At 51.5% G+C, this 10,680-nt stretch overlaps 1 long non-coding RNA gene across 1 annotated transcript; it reads left to right on the top strand.

Moving 5' to 3' along the window:
• Nucleotides 1-3,432: 3,432 nt before the first annotated feature.
• Nucleotides 3,433-9,584, top strand: LOC122697738. Its single transcript, XR_006342163.1, has 3 exons — nucleotides 3,433-3,536; nucleotides 8,526-8,693; nucleotides 9,435-9,584. It is a non-coding gene; the product is annotated as an uncharacterized LOC122697738 (long non-coding RNA).
• Nucleotides 9,585-10,680: the final 1,096 nt, after the last annotated feature.

Here is a 10,680-nt window from a genome sequence, read left to right as displayed (position 1 = left end):
AACGTGGGGTCTCTCATTGATGACAGTCATAGCCACACAGCAACTCAGCAGCAGAGCAGCAACGTGAAATCAAGGCACAGAGGGACAGAGTGGGGGTGTCTCCTCTGCACAGGGTATGCCTTTTAATGGGACGAGCAGCGGCTAAAGGTCAGGAGGAAAACCATTGCTGAGAGGGAAGAGACAGAGGAGGGAGCTGACTCCTGGTGTCGAGTCAGGGAAGGAACACCTAGAGCCTCACAGGGACTCAGAGTAGCGGAGGGGTTGGCAATGAAGTCAGCGTAGAGGCTGCTGTCCTTCCTTCGGACAGTGTACGAAACACCCAGGTTCCTGGATGGGGCCCGTGATAGCGTGATGAGAAGGAGAAGAGCAGCACTCTTGTCTGGGAGTTGGCCTTGGTGCCCTCCTGTTGAATGTAAACAATTTCCCAGAACGTTAATATCAGACAAGGCCACCTGCAACCATGATAGAACAAGACAAAAACAAGTCTGTTCCCTAACCACGCCTGAACACAAACAAGACCTGAATGTTGTGCAAACCATAAAATATCAAACAGCCCTCCTCCCAGCTAAGGTGATTGATTGCTGCTCTTTCACTAATTATAGTGTCCGCCTCCCTATGGATCAAGTTGATTGAGATACCCACTCACGAGATTGCCCCGCTTTCTGACAGCTCTCAATCCTGAGTGGACTTCTGTCTTCTTGGACTCTCTGTTCTGCAAATCGCCTGACCAAAGCCCAAATCCTCCAATGGCTTCTCTCTATCTTTGTCCTCTTACGTACACAATCAGGTCCCTCCCCTCTGCCCCCGCCGTGTATGTTCTCCTTCATCGCAATGAGTAATAAACCCAACTTCGTCCATGGCTGAAGTATTCCCAGGGTCTTTGAGTGGAGGCCACAGAGCTGTGGAAGGAAGGGTATTACCTCTAGTGAGTCTGACAGGGTTGATAATCCCCCCACAGAGGTCTTCCTGCTTCTTGAAGACCACGTGGGGTGACCAAGGTGTAGTAGAGTTAGGCCGCCTCCGCACCACTTTCTGGGTCCACCTTCTCCAGTTGATCACACTGATAGGGGGCTGAATGAGACCCAGGTTTCTTTCAAAGTATTGATCGATGGGCCATAAAACTCCCTTGAGCTGCTTGTCGAAGTGCTGGATCATGCAACTTACTCCTAGACATCTCCAAACACAAGACCAGAAGTCTGTTATTTTAGCAAGCCCCTCATGTGGTGATCATGCGCAATGAAGTTTGGGAACCACAGGTTGAAGTTCCTGTCATTCTGAGAGTCTTCAAGTCATCAAAGACTCCAGATCAGGGCTGGCAGGCGAGGCTCTGCAGGCTTCCCCAGAGACTGAAGAACAGGCCCCACTCTGGAAGCTCGGGCCCCTGTGGTGTTTCCCACCCTGGGATCAGGCCCCTCTCTGCCTCTCTAGGGGGGGCCCACATCTTCTTCTAGACATCAGGGCACAAAGAGGCCCAATAACATTCAAGGTAAAGGCAATTACCTCCAGCAAAACGTGTCTCAAAAGGGACACACATTCCATATCTTGAAGTGGACAAAAATGTTAATCAATAGATCCATCATCCTGGCTCCTGGGTCTCTGAGGTGCGTAAAACAATAATGGTGTTCACACACACACACACACACACACACACACAGAGTTGTCTCCATGCAGAGGCTGAGCGGGCAGATGAATCTCTTGTACTCAGAGCTTTGCACAAGCCCCCCACCCTCCTAACCTCGCACCCCACCCTGTCCTCACTAACCCAGTCCTCTTCCATGAGGATGGTCCTGGCCTGGTGAGACCTTAGCATCAGGCACTTTGCTCTCAGTGGATCCTTCCTAGCCCCACTTGAAGATTATTCTGTGCTTTATGGAGCTATAGCCTCAACAATAGCTTCTTTCTTTCTTTGAACTCCCTTCTACCTTGATCCCTATTTAGCAATTTGGGACCTATTTCATATCTCTGAGGCTTAGAGTTGATATTGGGATGGGATAAGACTTTGGGGCCATTGGGCTGGTGGTAAATGTATTTTGCATGTGAGAAGGACATAGCTTTGGGGGGATCCAGAGGGTGGAGTGTTATGGGCTGAATTATGCACCCCCTCCAAATTCATATATCAAAGCTTTAAGCCGCAGTACTTTAGAAGGTGACTGTGTTTGGAAATGGGGCCTTCAGATGAGTAACTGAGTTAAGATGAAGCCCTTGGGTGGGCCCTCATCCGATCTGATGGGTGTCCTTATTAGAAGAGGAGGTTAGGACACAGAGACGGCAGCAGAGCACACACACAGAAGGACAACCACGTGGGCAGGCTGCAGGGGGGCAGCCCTCTGCAAGACAAGGGGTGAGACCCCAGAGGAAGCCAACCATCCTGGCACCTTGATTTTGAACTTCAGCCTCCAGAACTGTGAGAAAGTACATTTCTGTAGTTAAGCCACACAGTCTGTGGTATTTAACAGCAGCCCAAGCAGACTAATATACCCCACTTCCCCTTTTAGACTCCTCTCCGCCTTTTTCCATCCTCAGCAATCACATCCCTGTAGCTCATTCTCTGGTGTGGGAAAGCTACTACACCACAGATGGGAGGGTTCTGGGGCAGCCTCATACAGTTTAGCTTTTTCTAAGAGGCTGGTATGGTCCTGCCGTCCAGCTGCATCTGACCAATCACAGGTGACCTGGAGTCACTGGGCTTCCCTCCTTCAGCAGGTGAATCTGGCCCAGAGTAATTCTGCAAGCTTGGGCAAGTCCAGCAGACTCCGGAGCCTCAGTTTCCACATTTGCAGAAGAGAATACTACCATCATTATCCCCGAGGGTTGCTGTGAGGATTTAAATGAAAAGATGCTGACAAAGCACTGAGCCCAGACGCTGGCATAAGTTAAGTTCTCTTTGATGCAGAGTCTACACCCATCCCACGCCAGGCTCACCTGACAACTCCCAGGGCAGTACTGAGTTTGAAACCTCCAGGTCCTTCACTCCTTCTAGACTGCCTTTCTCTTCTCATTTTTACTGTCCTCACTGTGGACCCCTCAAACGAGCACTTGTTCTAACTGCCTCTAACAGTTCCTCTGCCTCCCTCCCTATCCCCAGCATTAGCTGCTGCAATGTTGGATGTAACACTTGGGGGCCACCCACTAAGTCTACACCCTTCTCCTGCCATCACAGACATGCGCTTCCTGTCTCCTCCACCAGGGGGAGCTCTTTGAGGGCAGGCGCAGCCACTTGCCTCGTTTGTATTAATATCACTGAGTACCTAGCCCTTTGCAACTGACACTCGACTACAGGCTCTGGATGGAGTAGAAGTATGCCCAGACTCCAGGGAGAAGGACTAGAAGCATCCCACTGGCGGTGATGCTTACCTCGGTGTGGATGATTGGCTGTTATTTTCAGCCTAACTCATGACCCTAACACCACCAAGCATTTCAGTTTACTAAACTAGGAAATGCAGAGACGGAGCAGTCTAGAAGCTAAGAGGACCATAATCTGCTATTCAGGTATTTCCAGCCTGTACCTGGAGAAGAGGCATGCGGGGCACTTACAGGTGAGCATTTCCACTGGCCTGGACTTGGGTGAAGGTCCCAGTTCATCCTCCTCCACTTATTCCAGCCCCACCCCCCACCCTAGTCCAGATGAGGATCTTGGATGAGAGAATGTAAGGAGGAGTGTGACTACTGCGTGTGACTCACGAGTGATTTCCCTAAATGAGAGAGAAGGGTGCTGAGAGCAGGGGGCCTTGGTCTTAGGAGTCACAAGTTGGAGGCTATGGGACCCCCTCCCCTCCTCTTTCCTAGGTTTGATAAAGCCCCTGAGGAGGTGGATACACAAAGCAAGTCTTCAGTAAATGGCATTTGGAGCTGGTGAGGTCCTGCAACCTTTCAGGACCAACAAGGAAAGACCCACAGCTATTCCACCCAAGCAGAGTGGCAGAGACTGCCGCCCACCCCGCCCCCTGCCTCCCTCCCCAGATCAGCAGGTCTGGATGGTGGTTCCGGGTTGGCGCCCAGTTTGCTGAGCCCTGCAGTTTTGACAGGCAGCCCCAGGAGCCCAGAGGCTCTGCGTGGAAGGCACCTAATTAATCAAGGCGGCAATGGTCCCGGCAGCAGCAGCCCCACCGTGCCAGCTCTGTGTGGATCGCCCTGCAGCTGTTCACTCTCGGGACAGCCCAACAAGCCCCTGCACGCTTACCCTGCCGCCTGCACCCGGGCTGCCTGCCTGACACGGGCAAGAGCAGACCTGGGAAGACCCAGGACCAGTTCTTCTGACTTCCAGAGACAGGACACAGGCAATCCCTGAGGGACCTCTCCCCTGGGTCTTCCTCCTGGGGCATCTTTGTTTCTGAGCTCTTCTTCAGCTGAGAACCCGATGCAGGGAAGAATCTCACACAGGACAGCGAGCCCCAAGGAAGAGCTAGGAGACCATGGCGGTAGGGTCTTAGCTGCCTCTATGAGCTGTATGCCCAGGGTAAGCCTCTTCACTGTTGGAAGCCTCAGTTTCCTTATCTGTGTAATGGGGACAGTAGAGCCCATCCTGACTAGTGCATAGGACTGAAGAATTTTGCTGAATGAACATAAATCATGTTAGGTGCTGCAGCAACAAAACTTGCCTGGAGGTATCAACTCACCTCACAGGAGGTCCCTCCCTGCACAATGCAGAGAGCCCAGGCGCCCTCTGGCTCGTCCTTGTGGACCTCGCTGAGCAGCACAGCACCCCAGCTGTGCCCAGGTTATCTTGGGGCTGGATCTGGGGTAGGGGGACGCTGTAGATGCAGAGATGGAAACCCAGTCTGTGTTAGCCGCTTGTCAGGAAGGACAGGATGCTCTGAGCCTTGGACCTGTTCTCAAGACTCAGCATCTGACTTCCCCACCCCTCCCCCAAGCTGACCTGAGCCCTGGGGGCGGAGCTCGTTTTGAGGACAGAGAGGAGACGACATGATCCAGGAGACCTTGTGCTAGGCTTTGGGCCCTTCCAGTTTGGCTGGGGGATGTGGCCCACCCTCTGAACCTGCCAGGCCAGGTGGACAGGCTTGCAGAAAGTCCAGTGAAAAAGCAGGACTAGAGGCACCTACCGCCTGGAAAGTGAAATTGCTCAGTCGTGTCTGGCTCCTTACCACCCTAGGGACTATACGGTCCATACAGTTCTCCAGGCCAGAACACTCTAGTGGGTAGCCTTTTCCTTCTCCAGGGGATCTTCCCAACCCAGGGATCAAACCCAGGTCTCCCGCATTGCAGGGGGATTCTTTACCACTTGAGCTGCAAGGGAAGCCCAAGAATACTGGAGCGGGTAGCCTGTCCCTTCTCCAGGAGATCTTCCCAATCCAGGAATCGAACTGGGGTCTCCTGCATTCCAGGCGGATTCTTTACCAACTGAGCTATCAGGGAAGCCCGGGGTTGAGGGCAATGACCCTTTAGGAGAAAGGAACGTGGGAAGACCTGTAATCTTACCCCATGAGTCCCTCTTGAGGGAACCTGCTCCTACACTCACTTCCTGCGTGGACATAAACAGGGCATGCTCCCTGGATGTGAGTAGATGGGGGTCAAGGGACACCCATTACCCTGCTCACTCCCTTCCCTACCTCTTCAACTCAGTTCATCCCTTTGGGACACTCTGTTTCCCCTGAAATGGTCTTTTCAATCTCTCCAGTTCTTGGTTCTTCTTATTGAGAAATGGAAGGGGCCTCTTTGGTCTTCCTTTATCCCAAGAACAGAAAGCTTGAATATCTGCAATGGTGATCGATATAATAAGATCTCTTTCTACAATGGTACCAGGAAACAGAGTCAATTCCATCTTTTAGCAGGGATAACTAACATTTATATAGCATTGATATCTGTCAGGTTCTGTCCTAACAGCTTTATATATGTATATACACACACATATATATAATTTTATTTGTTTATTATGACTGTGCTAGGTTTTCCTTGCTGCGTGGGCTTGCTCTAGTTGTGGAGAGCAGGGGCTACTCTCTAGTGGTGGCACATGGGCTTCTGATTGAAGTGGCTTCTCTTGATGCGGAGCACAAGGCCTTGAGCACAGCCTCAACATGGGCTTAGTTGCTCCATGGCATGTGGGATCTTCCTGGGCCAGGAATCGATCCCGTGTCTCCTGCATTAGCAGGTAGATTCTTTACATTAAGCCACCAGGGAAGCCCCAGCTCTTCATATATCAACTCATATTAATCCTATGAGGTAAATATTATTATAGATGGGGAAATTGTGGCCCAGAAAAGTTGAGTCATGCCCAAAGTCCCACTATGAACAGAGTAGCAGCTGGCGTTCAAACCCAGACAGTCTGACTCCAGGATCCGAGCGCCGAGCCTCCATCCACCCCGTTTCTTGCACCACCCCTTCTGTGTCCTGCTCACACACCTGGCTGTGAGCCCAGGAGGCCGGAACCGGGCTCACTCCCTCTTTGTCCCCCTCACTCCACCCAGGCCCCTTGGGCACATGCCAGATGCCCAGGAACTATTTGTTAGCTAAATGAATAAATAAATGAGTGAGTGAGAGGCATGGTGTCAGATGACATTGCATGGTATTTGGAGTCTAGAGCAAATACCTGGCGGTCTGGCAGCAATAGGACAGCAGGAAAGCCCTGTGAAGACTCACTCTTAACACCATGTTTGGACACAAGCTCCTTGTAGCTGGGAGAAGTCTGCAGAGTGAACCTCAGCTGATGGCATTTTTGTGCGTTTAGAACTTTCACCACCCCACCCCACCCCCGAACACCACCACTGCGGAAAGTGAAGTGAGTGAAATTTGCTCAGCAGTGTCCAACTCTTTGAGACCCCATGGGCTGTACAGTCCATGGAATTCTCTAGGCCAGAATGTTGGAGTGGGTAGCCTTTCCCTTCTCCAGGGGATCTTCCCAACCCAGGGATCGAACCCAGGTCTTCTGCATTGCAAGCGGATTCTTTACCAGTTGAGCCACAAGGGAAGCCCTTGTGGAAGTACATCGCAGCAATGTCTTTAGAATCAAGGAGGGCTCAATGCGGGCTTCCCTGGTGGCTCAGATGGTGAAGAATCCTCCTGCAATGCAGAAGACCTCGGTTCAGTTCCTGGGTCAGAAAGATCCCCTGGAGGAGGGCATGGTAACCCACTCCACTATTCTTGCCTGGAGAATCCCCATGGGCAGAGGAGCCTGGTGGGCTACAGTCCATGGGGTCGTAAAGAGTCAGACATGACTGAGCGACTAAGCGCGCATGCACAGGGCTCAAGGCACTGCTCGGTCCCCACCACATCCCCACCCCAGTAGCAGCCGGTATTCTGAAACCCACTCTAGCTTGTACTGATCACTAGCATGATTCCCCAACTGAATTCCTTCCCCAGGAGGAAGTCGGCTTCACGTGCTGAGGCTGGAACGCTAAGTGTTCTGGAAGGAACTAGAAATAATCCTGAGACCAGGCAGTGGGGGGTGTATGTGGCTCACGGCAGATGGGGGAGAAGGAGACTCCTGCTCCCTGAGAAATTCTCCTTTTCACAAAGTCCTAGGCTGAGCGTGAGGCTTGGAGATGGGGGTTGTCCATCTGGGGTAGCAGTGTTGGGGGGGCAGACGGGGAGGGTGCAGGTGGGAGGAGGGGGGCCCTGGCTTGGCCTGCCTGCCTCTCTGCAGGTTGTGAGAGGAAGGGGATAAATATCCAAGGTGGTGTGTGGGGGGTGGGGAGATGGGCAGGCCTGTGGTGTAAGAAAGAGCGAGTTAAAAGAATCATTCAGTGAGTACAGAGAAATATCAGAAATCAAATTGCAGGGAAGATTTCAAGTAATCATAAAGGGTTTTTCAAATATATTCACTGCTAAGAGCTACAGATGTCAGGAGAGAAAATTGGTTCACTTACCAATAATAGTCGTGGAGGCTGGGGGAGCAGGATGCAGACAGGAAAGTACTTAACCAGGCATCCCCACCTCCTTCTCTCCTGGGATGCGTCGGGGCTGGGGAGGAGAGGCTGGAGCCCCTCGAAAGTGGGCAAATGGCCAGGCCAGAGCAGGCTGGGTGGGAGGACAGCTCGGAGGGGAGAGAGGAGGACCAGGTGGCCCCAGTGGCCCCCCCACTTTCCCTCCAGACCCTTGCACAGGTTATGTGGTGAAAGGACTGCATTTGGCACTGAGCAGGAGGCTTGTCGCTCTTGTCACCGAGAATTTATTGATGGTTTATGATGAGCAGAGCCAGCTGTGTGACAGATCGGAGACACTCAGACATGTGGTACCTGCCCTGGGCTCACAACCTGGTTAGGGAGACAAAAGACACACCCTGGGGAGAATGAGAGAGACCTTGGCCCCTCTCTGGGAGCCAGGGACTAACTGTGATTGGGGGTGAGAGGAGTCACGGTCCTCAGGGCAGAGCAGTCAGGGAGGGCTTCAGGGTGCTCAGACAGTGGTCCGGTCCCCTGCTTTTGACCACAATGCTTGCTGTTTAGTTACTAAGTCGTGTCTGGCTCTTTTGCAACCCCTTTGACTGTAGCCCACCAGGCTTTCTGTCCATGGGATTTCCCAGGCAAGAATACTGGAGTGAGTTGCCATTTCTTTCTCCATTCCTGACCCAGGGATGGAACTCGTGTCTGCTGCTTCCTTCTTTTAGAAGCCCTCCTGATGTGCTAACTACAGGTGACTCGACCTGGACCTGCCGGGAGGAAGTCAGGACAACTCTATCAACAACAATGACGGTCCTGGGCTGTGCCTTGAAGCTGACTTATGTGTCTCTGAGGGCAGAGGTGGTGTTATTGATAATTTTCACTAGCATGGGGGTGAAGGGCAAGTCTCATCCTACCTCATCTAGTATAATTCTCACACCAGTTTCGGGAGCCCCGGTTCTCACAGGGTGATGTAAAGAGGACTGGATGAGATCTGCCCACGTGATGGGTAATGTTATAGGAGGGGAATGTGAGCTCAGGAAGTCGAATCGTTCATAATGGACAGGATGCCTGTCCTTTGCTCCAGAGGAGATAATAATTTTACTAAACTGGACAGAAAATATGCCTCCCTCCAGGGCAGCAGGGACACAACCTCTAGCTTCCAAGGCTGTTTGCTGCACAAACATCCTTGAAAGAAAAATCCAGAACAAGAAACAATTAGTTTCTTACTTACAAGATGTGTAGAAACATAAGACCCAGGACTATTTATTTTCCTACACGAACAAACTGTGTAATGGACTTCTTTATTGAGCTTATAGTTATATCTGTTTCCTGCTGGAGTGGTCACTCCTTGAGGACCAGAATCGGGGATTCTTTTGTTCACTGATGTATCATCATAACCTGAGACAGTGCCAGGCACACAACAGGTGCTCAAAAAGTGTTGGCCAATTGAATACATGATTGCCTGAGGAAGACGAAAGTCCTTGCTTGGCATCTCCTATTCAGAAGTTTCCTTGTCAAATTGCCAGCCTTCTGTGGGGAGAAGGAAACTCACATTCTAAAAAAAAGGGAGCTTTTTCTGTGTACCTTGAATCGCCATAGGTCACACGTCACCCGACATGTTCCCAGTACCTCTCTGTTGCTAGAAGCCACCAGCATCCTGAGACAGGGAAGGTGTTCAGAGAAGAGCCAGCTGGTTTTGACTTTATCCCTGCAGCAGGCAACGAGTGTGCATCGTCAGGCCCCAGGCGTCTCTCCTGGGCCTCCTCGCCTCTTCCCTGTCTTTCTCAGGCTGGTAATTAAAAGTATCAAAGCAAAGTAGGGCTGTCTCATTACATGTCCTGTTTATGTGACTCTAATGTGCTTTGAGAAGATTTGAAGGACTGGGGAATCAGCAGCAGAGCTTGCTTCACGTCCAGCCCGGAGCTGGCAACCCTGAGATAAGGGAATCAAGACCGGGCTGTGAATTAGTTTTAAAGCAAACCAATAATGCATTAATGTGGGCGAGGAATTAAAAATAACAGAGATGCTGCACATTTCTCTGATTAATTAGCTGTTCTAGTTAATTTTTCTGCTTGTAGAGACAAAGCATGGGTCTTAATAGTGGAGCAATTTCCCATCGGTCACTGTGGTGCTGAAATGGGGCAGCGCCGCATCTTAGCCCCTTCCCGGGCCAGCAGGGACCACAAACAGCGGGGTGCCATTGAGGAGGCTACCATGGCCCTTGGGAACTTTACTTCTAGGCTCTCCCCTCCACTCAGGAGGGGTCTACAGAGTCAAGGAAAGGGGGAGGGGGATTGGAACCAGCAGGCCCAGAACCCCCGTTCAGGAATCTTTGGTAATTCCTAAGAACAGGAACCTATGAGTGGAAGGGGAGCTTTTGTGACTGTGCCATCCTTCTGAGGGCTTCCCAGGTGGCGCAGTGGTAAAGAACCCACCTGCCAATGCAGGAGATGCAGGAGACGTGAGTTTGATCCCTGGATCAGGAAGATTCCCCTGGAGTAGGAAATGGCAACCCACTCCAGTATTCTTGTCTGGAAAATTCCAGGGAGAGAGGAGCCTGGTGGGCTACAGTCCAGGGGGTCGCAAAGAGTCAAACACGACTGAGCTCATCTGCAGGCAATGCCTGCATCCATCTGAGGCTTATTGCACAGGCCCTGAACTCACGTTGTTTCTTTCATTCATTTACTCGTTAGCTCATCCACTCATCAATTCATCAATGTTCATTTGACCTCTTCCACATACTAGGCTCTTCAGGAGCTGGGGATGACAGACTGAAAGAATTACAACTTTGTAGCTCTTCGAGAAGGGACTCCTCGCCTGGGACTGAAATACAGCAGCTCTCACT

This window comes from Cervus elaphus, chromosome 7 (assembly GCF_910594005.1).
Source record: "Cervus elaphus chromosome 7, mCerEla1.1, whole genome shotgun sequence".
Taxonomy (NCBI): Eukaryota; Metazoa; Chordata; class Mammalia; order Artiodactyla; family Cervidae; genus Cervus; species Cervus elaphus.
Note: the sequence above shows the minus strand (reverse complement) of the source record. Positions and strands in the feature narration are given on the sequence as shown.